The sequence below is a fragment of the Salvia miltiorrhiza genome, chromosome 7, assembly GCF_028751815.1.
Source record: "Salvia miltiorrhiza cultivar Shanhuang (shh) chromosome 7, IMPLAD_Smil_shh, whole genome shotgun sequence".
Lineage (NCBI taxonomy): Eukaryota > Viridiplantae > Streptophyta > Magnoliopsida > Lamiales > Lamiaceae > Salvia > Salvia miltiorrhiza.
Genome location: NC_080393.1, coordinates 40,878,555 through 40,890,503, shown reverse-complemented (window position 1 = coordinate 40,890,503; position 11,949 = coordinate 40,878,555). Strand labels below are relative to the sequence as shown.

Here is an 11,949-nt window from a genome sequence, read left to right as displayed (position 1 = left end):
GCCCTGCGTATCTTTTAAAATAATTTATAAAAATAAACCGAATTCGCAAATTTCATAGGTGAAATTCACGTATCTCGTACACCAAAGGCCTACACAAGGTTATGTTGATAATTTTATTTTCAGTTATAACTTATATATTGGACTAATAATATTTGAATCGTTATATTGTTGCTCAATTAACTTATATAATTGAAAATGCTTAACTTTTGGGTTAAATAAAATGTAAATTACATATAATTAATTTAAGAAAATTTAAATTGTATATATTTTATAAGTATTATATATCATAAAATTTTAATAATTATGTAGTAGCCCGCTATTTTAATTATGATTAAAACTAGTAAATGCAAATTTTTATAAATGAATCCAGTTTATGGTCCTGATTTTTTTTTTTTTTTATCAGAGACGGAGTTATTATTTTAGCTTTATACTTTTATAATGTATGAGAAAAACGTGACGAGAATTATTGAGCCATTCAATAATTATTATTTCCAAGTTATAACTGACTTAGCAAAGTCATGTTATTTATTAATCGAAAAACAGAAGCAGTTATATTTTATTAGTGCTACTAAAAGTCGAGGAATTATTCCGACTGCAACGCAGATTAAATCTACGGATTTAATTTAAGTTATATTACAGTTTATCAAGTTAGCAGGCAAGGAAAAAGATATCAAGCTAGATGATTTTTATTAGTAACTTCAATACTTTACAATCATCATTATTCTTTCCACTCCCTAATGTCTCCTACACTATCAACATACCATAGCATAATTTAGACCTCAAGCATGAAGCATGTATATACGTTGACCACATGAGTAACATCATAAGCCTCTTTCATACATAGCATAATCAATCAAGAAGACAACCAAATCAATTAGCAAAAGCAAAAGCTCTTCAATCACCAACTCCACTCCACCAACTCCACTCAATTATTCATTCCCTTTATACTATCAGCCACCACCCTTTGCTCCCCACCCAACAAATGCAATCAGCCAACAAATACAGTTTTCACTCTCAACTCATCTCATCCAAAAGAGAATCAAAGAATAGCCCAGCTCATTCAGCCGAAGCTCACAAGGTAAGGCTGGGCTTCAATGATTTCATTCCATTTGATTAGCACCTGCATTAACACAAGAATCATTCATTTCCTCTTTGCCAGGAACCTTAAGTTCAGTTACTCCAGTTCAACAAACAACAATATTTAACCAACAACACATTTCAAGGTATTGATTCTATTTCAAATACCATTCCAGTAAGCATTCATATTAAAGCATGAGCACGATCAGTTTCAGTTTTAATTATAGAAGACCTTATAGACATCTTGAACTTAGTAAACACCCAACTATGCGATTGAGCAAGTGACAGTCTTATGTAGTTTTAATCGAGCACAAATTGAGATGTAAGCAAAACAAAGAGAGATTACACCTCGTCCAGTTCACATTTACGAATCGTTTAAGTCGAAATGAGGGAGTTACTTAGCTTTAAAGGAGAGAAGGGCTGACTGCCCGATGATGACGACGACGGTCGGGACAGGGCAAACTCGCCCAATCTCATCAGAGCCCCGAACAGCAGCTGCCCGGCGACGAGCTGAGACCCGTGCGCAGCAGCAGCGGTCGCTCGCCGGATTCAGACAAGGAGTCGGCGGCGGCAAAGATTTCCAGGATTCAGGACTCGATTGGGTCGTCGCGTGAGAAATAGAAAAGAGATAGGGCGGCGTTAGGACCAGACGCGTCGGCAGCCGACGCAGGACGAAGTAAATGGCGGCTGAACGACTGGAGAGGAGGAGGCCGGAGCAGCGCCGCTCCCAGACGACAGCAGCCCGTCGGATTTCGGACGAGGATGCGGCCGCAGCAGCGACCTGGTATTTGACGATTAGGGCTCTGCGATGAAGAGGAAAGGGCGGCGCTGGAATAGACGCGTAGAAGAATGACGCCGGTGATAGCAGACGATGGCTGGACGGCCGGAGTAGGCGGGACCGACCGGATTTTGAGAGGAGCCGAGCGAACAGGCTGGAGAGGAAGGGGCTGGGCGGCGTCTGGTTCGAGTTTTTGAGAGAGGAGAGGGATCGTGAAGCTGAGAACGGCGGCCGACCGTCGGATTCACAGCAGGAGCAGCGGCGGAGCTCACGAGGCAGCCGTGAATCGAGAGAGAGAGATCGGCTTTGAAGAAGAAGGAAGAGCGGTCCCCTTGAGAATGAGAGAGAGATCGAGAGTTTAGAAAGTGAGAGATAGAGTGGGCTTGATTTGGGCCTTTTCATTTAATTCTTTGGGCTTGATTAATTTTAATTGTTTGGGCTTTCCTCTAATTTATGTGGGCCGAAATTTTGAGCTTATTTTTAATGAAATTGGGCTTCCAATTTTAATTGTTTGGGCTTTCATATTTAAATTCGAATTGGGCCAGTCTTTTATTTAATTGGCTCTTCTCATTATTTTTATTGGGCTTGAATTAATTTAAGGAATTGGGCTTTGTCTTTTAATTCTTTGGGCTGCTGTATCATATCAACTGAGCCGAGTTTTATTAAATTTTAAGCTCAGAATAATTCATTCTATTCTTGGGCTAATTTTAAATTATGGACTGAAATTTTATTTAGTTGGGCCTTACATGATTTATTTATTTGAGCCCAACTATTCATTATTTAATCATTTGGGCCAAGATTTATTTAATTACTAAGCCCAATGAATTATTTCAATTGGACCTTTCATTTTAGCTATCCAGGCCCATTTCTACTTAATTAATTATTGGGCTACCTTATGTTGAGCCTTTTAATTATTCGAACTCATAACATTTCAAATTCTCATTATTAAGCCCGGTTGATTATGAGTTTATAAAGCGAATAAGCTGAAGTATTTAATTATTTTCTATCGACTACGAGGAGTGGGATTTATTTAATCGACGGATTAGAACACCCTGAAGAGAACGGATTAATTTTAGTTAATTATCCGGCTTCATGAGACGAGACTTAGCTTTTGTTTAAATCCGATAGCCTGGATTAACAATAGAAATTCCCTGATTATTAAGCCGAAATAATAAATTATGCATAAGAGAGTCATGCATATTTATTTTACGCTTTCTCATTAATTGAGAATTTTCCTCGAGGCAATGTCTTATTTTACATTCTCGTGATTAAGGTCAAGCGAGAGAGTAAGAATTACTCAAGGAGTCACAGTACCTTAACAAAACCTTGCTATCAGGTGGGCAATTCCTTACGCGTAAATAAAATGCTATGCAAATGTTATGCTTTAAAATGCAAATTGGATCTTCAAGTATGGTATGCTTTATTACGCTTAAATGAGTTAAGCTTTATTATGCTGCACGTTAAATGATTTACGCTATGCTGTTATACTATTTACGCCCTATGTAATTTACGCTTGATTACACTTATTTACGCTTGAATGCTTTACGCTGATAAGTTTATGCTTATGTTTGATGCTTGCGTCTGTTGGGGGAGGCCTCCCACAACAGTACGATGCCGTGTCCGTTGAGGAGGGCCTTCCTCACGGCGCGATGCCCGTGTCCGCTGAGAGAGGCCTCTCTCGCGGCGCGATGCCAGTATGCCAGTGTTACAGCGTCTATTGGGGGAGGCCTCCCTCAATAGTACGATGCCGTGACCGCTGAGGGAGGCCCCCTCTCACGGTGCGATGCCCGTGTTCGTTGGGGAAGGCCTTCTCCACGACACGATGCGTGTTTATGATTGTTAATGATGAAGAATGCGCTCATGCTGTTTATGAATTTGGAAATGTTTAAAGAGCAAAGGATTTGAAATAAACTTATGCCTCTTATGCGATGTTGTTGATGTTATGTTATGCTTGGCAACTGCCCACTAAGTACTCTTGTACTTAGCCCTTCGATGTTTATGTTTGTGCAGGTTGAGCTGTGATGGGCGATGAAGTGTTGTTGCTGAGTGGAGTTTTTGTCGAACTTAAAGTAGGCTCAGAAAGGATACATGTCTTCATACATGTATCTCAGTTATGCATTCCGCTGTAAACACTGATTATTTCAGTTACGCCTTCCGTTGCAAACTCTGATAATGTTTTAGCGAAGCCCCTAACGATGCCTTTTTCCTTTTAAGGAATATAACGCGTATACAAGTTCTTTGAGTACCCTTTTTATGCGAACTATGCCTTTTTCCTTTTAAGGAATATTTCACGCGTATTCAAGCTCTTTGAGTATTCTTTTATGCGCCCCTTTCTAAACCCGCTTCGTAATTTCCCTTCCCCAGTCATGGTTTTCCCGGATTAATTATCCTTAATTAAGGCCGGTCGTGACAGAGTGGTATCAGAGCAGTTCGTTTGCTCTGAGCCTAAGAGTTTATTTAAAGCCAAACTTAGAATGGATCACTAAAGTGTCTAGAGTTCAATCGACAAAGCTCAGCACTTCATCGCATCACACTCAACGAAGCAGAATGGTAAGCTATTCCAAGTTTTGAGTTAATGTTTACAAAAAAGTGAGAATTATCGTAATAGCAAAGTGAGTAACTGCCAATAGCGATGTTATGTTGTTAATGAATGAAATGATTTACGCAAATATGATTAAGTATGCCTATGAAATGAATCCCTATGAACATAGAGCTATTAAGATATGGGATCACCACTACGACAGAACATAGAAGTAAACATAGAAGAAATTAGATTGTATCTTTTGGTGGCTATAGTGAAGGAAGCAAGATAAGTGATACGTATAGAATAATTTTTAAGCTCATGATATTATAGCCGCTATAAATCTCCATGACTTATGCCTAAGTATCCAGTTTAGATGATGTGATATTATATGCTTAAGAATTGTTATGACTCATAGATTTGAGATGCTAAGGACCCTTAAAGCTTACTACATCAATGCTGTCATTGGAGTTATGACTTGTTTACAAGTTATAATAAGTTGACCTTACAAGAATTCTTTTGAGGTTTGTATTAGATTATGCTAGAGTGTACTAATTGGCACATATTTGCTACCAGAATGCCGCCTAAGAGAGGACGCCCTGCGAGAAACAATAACAATCGCAGAAACCGTAACGCTGTACCCGAAGAACCACAAGATGCTCGAGGACATAACCCATCCCCTCCGCCCCCAACTAGGAGAGTCGAAGAACTCTTTTTAAGGCAAAATCCACCTACGTTTGACGGAACGAGTGAACCGGCTGAAGCTGAGATTTGGGTGCGTGCAATGGAACGCATTTTCAACTTTCTACGTTGTACTGATGAGGAGCGCCTATCTTGCGTCTCTTTCCAGCTAACAGGATCAGCTGACTTCTGGTGGGAAGCACGTCGAAAAATTCTGACACCTGAACAATGGGCAATTTACACTTGGGAAGATTTTAAGACAGGATTATATGATAAATATATTCCGAAAAGCTATAGGAAGAAGAAAGAAGCTGAGTTCTACGAGTTGAAGCAAGGAAAGAAATCTGTGGTTGAATACGACAAGGAATTCTGCAACCTGTCGAGGTTTGCTCCACAACAAGTGGACACAGAGGAGAAGATGGCAGAGAAATTTTGTGCCGGACTGCGCTACGAAATTAAGATGGCTCTAGCAAGCCACGGAGGACTCTCATACACGGAGTCTCTGAACAGGGCACTTGACATTGAAGCTGCAATGCCGTCGGACAAGTTAGCCTCACCATTTATCTCGACGCCAAACGACTTACCAGCAGTCTCACATACCCTCAAAGGGAAGCGCAAGTGGGACAACAACGAAGACAATATCAATCAGAATAGTAAGAAAGTGTGGCAAGAAAAGGAACGGGCCGAACAGTTTATTCAACCAAGGTACGAGGCACAGACTAACCTCAAGTCAACTGGGGGTAACCAAGGTCAGAAAGGAGTTTTACCTTACCCAAATTGCGGTAAGATGCATAGAAGTGTTTGTCGATCTGGGACTAACGGTTGTTACAATTGTGGCCAAAAGGGTCACTACTCCACGCAATGCCCCAACAGACAACAAGGTTCAGCAATTGGGAACACCCACACCCCCTTGCCAGCAATACGTGGACACTTGCGAAATCAGTCACATCAGAGAAAATCTTATATAGACATCACGGTCAAGAAGAAGCCACGTGGGAACTAGAAGATAAGATGAAGGAAAAATACCCCGAACTGTTTTAGCAGAGACATGCAAATTTCGGGACGAAATTTTTGTTAAGAGGGGTAGTATGTAGTAGCCCGCTATTTTAATTATGATTAAAACTAGTAAATGCAAATTTTTATAAATGAATCCAGTTTATGGTCCTGATTTTTTTTTTTTTTTATCAGAGACGGAGTTATTATTTTAGCTTTATACTTTTATAATGTATGAGAAAAACGTGACGAGAATTATTGAGCCATTCAATAATTATTATTTCCAAGTTATAACTGACTTAGCAAAGTCATGTTATTTATTAATCGAAAAACAGAAGCAGTTATATTTTATTAGTGCTACTAAAAGTCGAGGAATTATTCCGACTGCAACGCAGATTAAATCTACGGATTTAATTTAAGTTATATTACAGTTTATCAAGTTAGCAGGCAAGGAAAAAGATATCAAGCTAGATGATTTTTATTAGTAACTTCAATACTTTACAATCATCATTATTCTTTCCACTCCCTAATGTCTCCTACACTATCAACATACCATAGCATAATTTAGACCTCAAGCATGAAGCATGTATATACGTTGACCACATGAGTAACATCATAAGCCTCTTTCATACATAGCATAATCAATCAAGAAGACAACCAAATCAATTAGCAAAAGCAAAAGCTCTTCAATCACCAACTCCACTCCACCAACTCCACTCAATTATTCATTCCCTTTATACTATCAGCCACCACCCTTTGCTCCCCACCCAACAAATGCAATCAGCCAACAAATACAGTTTTCACTCTCAACTCATCTCATCCAAAAGAGAATCAAAGAATAGCCCAGCTCATTCAGCCGAAGCTCACAAGGTAAGGCTGGGCTTCAATGATTTCATTCCATTTGATTAGCACCTGCATTAACACAAGAATCATTCATTTCCTCTTTGCCAGGAACCTTAAGTTCAGTTACTCCAGTTCAACAAACAACAATATTTAACCAACAACACATTTCAAGGTATTGATTCTATTTCAAATACCATTCCAGTAAGCATTCATATTAAAGCATGAGCACGATCAGTTTCAGTTTTAATTATAGAAGACCTTATAGACATCTTGAACTTAGTAAACACCCAACTATGCGATTGAGCAAGTGACAGTCTTATGTAGTTTTAATCGAGCACAAATTGAGATGTAAGCAAAACAAAGAGAGATTACACCTCGTCCAGTTCACATTTACGAATCGTTTAAGTCGAAATGAGGGAGTTACTTAGCTTTAAAGGAGAGAAGGGCTGACTGCCCGATGATGACGACGACGGTCGGGACAGGGCAAACTCGCCCAATCTCATCAGAGCCCCGAACAGCAGCTGCCCGGCGACGAGCTGAGACCCGTGCGCAGCAGCAGCGGTCGCTCGCCGGATTCAGACAAGGAGTCGGCGGCGGCAAAGATTTCCAGGATTCAGGACTCGATTGGGTCGTCGCGTGAGAAATAGAAAAGAGATAGGGCGGCGTTAGGACCAGACGCGTCGGCAGCCGACGCAGGACGAAGTAAATGGCGGCTGAACGACTGGAGAGGAGGAGGCCGGAGCAGCGCCGCTCCCAGACGACAGCAGCCCGTCGGATTTCGGACGAGGATGCGGCCGCAGCAGCGACCTGGTATTTGACGATTAGGGCTCTGCGATGAAGAGGAAAGGGCGGCGCTGGAATAGACGCGTAGAAGAATGACGCCGGTGATAGCAGACGATGGCTGGACGGCCGGAGTAGGCGGGACCGACCGGATTTTGAGAGGAGCCGAGCGAACAGGCTGGAGAGGAAGGGGCTGGGCGGCGTCTGGTTCGAGTTTTTGAGAGAGGAGAGGGATCGTGAAGCTGAGAACGGCGGCCGACCGTCGGATTCACAGCAGGAGCAGCGGCGGAGCTCACGAGGCAGCCGTGAATCGAGAGAGAGAGATCGGCTTTGAAGAAGAAGGAAGAGCGGTCCCCTTGAGAATGAGAGAGAGATCGAGAGTTTAGAAAGTGAGAGATAGAGTGGGCTTGATTTGGGCCTTTTCATTTAATTCTTTGGGCTTGATTAATTTTAATTGTTTGGGCTTTCCTCTAATTTATGTGGGCCGAAATTTTGAGCTTATTTTTAATGAAATTGGGCTTCCAATTTTAATTGTTTGGGCTTTCATATTTAAATTCGAATTGGGCCAGTCTTTTATTTAATTGGCTCTTCTCATTATTTTTATTGGGCTTGAATTAATTTAAGGAATTGGGCTTTGTCTTTTAATTCTTTGGGCTGCTGTATCATATCAACTGAGCCGAGTTTTATTAAATTTTAAGCTCAGAATAATTCATTCTATTCTTGGGCTAATTTTAAATTATGGACTGAAATTTTATTTAGTTGGGCCTTACATGATTTATTTATTTGAGCCCAACTATTCATTATTTAATCATTTGGGCCAAGATTTATTTAATTACTAAGCCCAATGAATTATTTCAATTGGACCTTTCATTTTAGCTATCCAGGCCCATTTCTACTTAATTAATTATTGGGCTACCTTATGTTGAGCCTTTTAATTATTCGAACTCATAACATTTCAAATTCTCATTATTAAGCCCGGTTGATTATGAGTTTATAAAGCGAATAAGCTGAAGTATTTAATTATTTTCTATCGACTACGAGGAGTGGGATTTATTTAATCGACGGATTAGAACACCCTGAAGAGAACGGATTAATTTTAGTTAATTATCCGGCTTCATGAGACGAGACTTAGCTTTTGTTTAAATCCGATAGCCTGGATTAACAATAGAAATTCCCTGATTATTAAGCCGAAATAATAAATTATGCATAAGAGAGTCATGCATATTTATTTTACGCTTTCTCATTAATTGAGAATTTTCCTCGAGGCAATGTCTTATTTTACATTCTCGTGATTAAGGTCAAGCGAGAGAGTAAGAATTACTCAAGGAGTCACAGTACCTTAACAAAACCTTGCTATCAGGTGGGCAATTCCTTACGCGTAAATAAAATGCTATGCAAATGTTATGCTTTAAAATGCAAATTGGATCTTCAAGTATGGTATGCTTTATTACGCTTAAATGAGTTAAGCTTTATTATGCTGCACGTTAAATGATTTACGCTATGCTGTTATACTATTTACGCCCTATGTAATTTACGCTTGATTACACTTATTTACGCTTGAATGCTTTACGCTGATAAGTTTATGCTTATGTTTGATGCTTGCGTCTGTTGGGGGAGGCCTCCCACAACAGTACGATGCCGTGTCCGTTGAGGAGGGCCTTCCTCACGGCGCGATGCCCGTGTCCGCTGAGAGAGGCCTCTCTCGCGGCGCGATGCCAGTATGCCAGTGTTACAGCGTCTATTGGGGGAGGCCTCCCTCAATAGTACGATGCCGTGACCGCTGAGGGAGGCCCCCTCTCACGGTGCGATGCCCGTGTTCGTTGGGGAAGGCCTTCTCCACGACACGATGCGTGTTTATGATTGTTAATGATGAAGAATGCGCTCATGCTGTTTATGAATTTGGAAATGTTTAAAGAGCAAAGGATTTGAAATAAACTTATGCCTCTTATGCGATGTTGTTGATGTTATGTTATGCTTGGCAACTGCCCACTAAGTACTCTTGTACTTAGCCCTTCGATGTTTATGTTTGTGCAGGTTGAGCTGTGATGGGCGATGAAGTGTTGTTGCTGAGTGGAGTTTTTGTCGAACTTAAAGTAGGCTCAGAAAGGATACATGTCTTCATACATGTATCTCAGTTATGCATTCCGCTGTAAACACTGATTATTTCAGTTACGCCTTCCGTTGCAAACTCTGATAATGTTTTAGCGAAGCCCCTAACGATGCCTTTTTCCTTTTAAGGAATATAACGCGTATACAAGTTCTTTGAGTACCCTTTTTATGCGAACTATGCCTTTTTCCTTTTAAGGAATATTTCACGCGTATTCAAGCTCTTTGAGTATTCTTTTATGCGCCCCTTTCTAAACCCGCTTCGTAATTTCCCTTCCCCAGTCATGGTTTTCCCGGATTAATTATCCTTAATTAAGGCCGGTCGTGACAAATTAGATGTATCATTGCCGAATCGTACCCTATAATTTTTAAAAACCCGTATCCCCGTACTCGTATCGTATCGCCCCCGCATCCGCACCTCCGTACTTATGTAACATAGGTTTTCTTTTAGGGTTAAGGTGTAGATAGGCCCCTCAAGTGAAGGCCCTTAGAGCATTTCAGTCCTCTTACTAACTGTGTGTGCAGATTGGCCCTCGAACTCAAAAAAATGGTGCAGATCGCCCCCCCTCTGACTTAACACCGTTATGGGCCGTTAGTCAGAGGGGGCGATCTGCACCGTTTTTTTGGAGTTCAGGGGCTAATCTGCACATTTTCCCTTTTTGGAGTTCAGGGGCTAATCTGCACACCGTTCATTAAAAAAAAAATCACATCTCATCTTCTCCGACCAACTTTTCCAGCGTCAATCGCCGTCAGGTGAGGAAAATCACAAAATCAAGTTCCCAAGCCCCAAATCGGGAATTCCAAATCGGCGTCATTGCTCCCGAAAATCGCATAATCGAAATGGAAACTCGAATTCTCCCACGAACGTCACCACCCCCAATTGCAGAATCACCCCCAACGAATCGAACTTCGCCTCGCCGTAGGCGGTGATCGTGACCCCAATCGAGATCGAGATCATGTTGGCCATGGTCTCTGATTTGAAGGCGTCCTTCTTCAATAGCACGCCGATAGTGTAGATGGCGACGGGCATCGTCGGCCTTTATCACCGGATTTCGCCGGATTTGAGAGAAAGAGGCGACTCCTTATCGAGAAAAGCTAGGCGACTCCTCATCGAGAAAAGCCAGGCGGCGGGTTCACCGGATATTGCGGCGGCGATTTTCGACGGAATGGGAGAATTATGGCTCGTCCTTGACGCTAAGCGTGTGCAGTCGAGCGAGCTCCGAGGTTTAGGGCCTAAGAGAGAAAAAAAAGGGGCGGCGCCCTCCGCCGGCCTCGCCGGAGCTTGAATCAGCGACAACGATGATCAAATTTTGAGCGAGAGATGAATTAATTAAAAAGTTAAAAGGTGCAGATTAGCCCCTGAACTCCGAAAAAACGGTGCAGATCGCCCCCTTGACTAACGGCCCATAACGGTGTTAAGTCAGTGGGGCTGATCTGCACCATTTTTTTGAGTTCGGGGGCCAATTTGCACACATAGTTAGTAAGGGGACTGAAACACTCTAAGGGCCTCCACTTGAGGGGCCTATCTGCACCTTAACCCTTTCTTTTATTTCGAGTGAAATTATTGTCATGTTTTTGTATGAGAGGCTTTTTCATGTTCATTTTAAGGTTAGTTTCTTCGCATACATATATTATATGGGTGCGCACTTTGGCTCCACATCTACTACTATTATTATTATTATTATTATTATTATTATTATTATTATTATTATTATTATTATTATTATTATTATTATTATTATTAGTGTCTAACCCGTCGAAATTCGACGGGAATTATTTTATGTCATCATTTATAATTATTTTATGTTATTTTTATTACTATAGCATATGAAATAGTTTATATATAAATTATTTCTTTAATTAATTTGATATGATCAAATTAAATTAGTAATACAATATTTGAAATGTTGGGAACCTTGTGGAATATCCGAACCCTTGTTTTGATGATACCAAAATTCATAGGACTTATATGTAATAGACTAGAATCGTTTTGAACTCAAGTGTTAGAGTTCGTTTCTAGTTTAGTTGCGGTGTCGAAGACTGAAGACTGAAGACTGAAGAACGAAGACTGAAGACTGCAGTTACCAACTGAAGTATCAGTTGAAGAATCAGTTGAAGACTGACTATTTAATGCGCGCAAAGGACTGATACTAAAGTCAAGTATCAGTTG

General features: G+C 40.8%; 2 long non-coding RNA genes across 4 annotated transcripts; both read left to right on the top strand.

Moving 5' to 3' along the window:
• Positions 1-461: 461 nt before the first annotated feature.
• LOC130992957 (uncharacterized) lies at positions 462-4,177 on the top strand. Of its 2 annotated transcripts, XR_009091518.1 has the most exons (3): positions 681-1,223; positions 3,129-3,191; positions 3,866-4,177. It is a non-coding gene; the product is annotated as an uncharacterized LOC130992957 (long non-coding RNA). The 2 variants fall into 2 exon arrangements; XR_009091519.1 differs by lacking the exon at positions 3,129-3,191 and having other exon boundaries at positions 462-1,223.
• A 2,126-nt stretch (positions 4,178-6,303) lies between these two features.
• On the top strand, positions 6,304-10,019 carry LOC130992956 (uncharacterized). Of its 2 annotated transcripts, XR_009091516.1 has the most exons (3): positions 6,523-7,065; positions 8,971-9,033; positions 9,708-10,019. It is a non-coding gene; the product is annotated as an uncharacterized LOC130992956 (long non-coding RNA). The 2 variants fall into 2 exon arrangements; XR_009091517.1 differs by lacking the exon at positions 8,971-9,033 and having other exon boundaries at positions 6,304-7,065.
• The last annotated feature ends 1,930 nt before the right edge of the window (positions 10,020-11,949 follow it).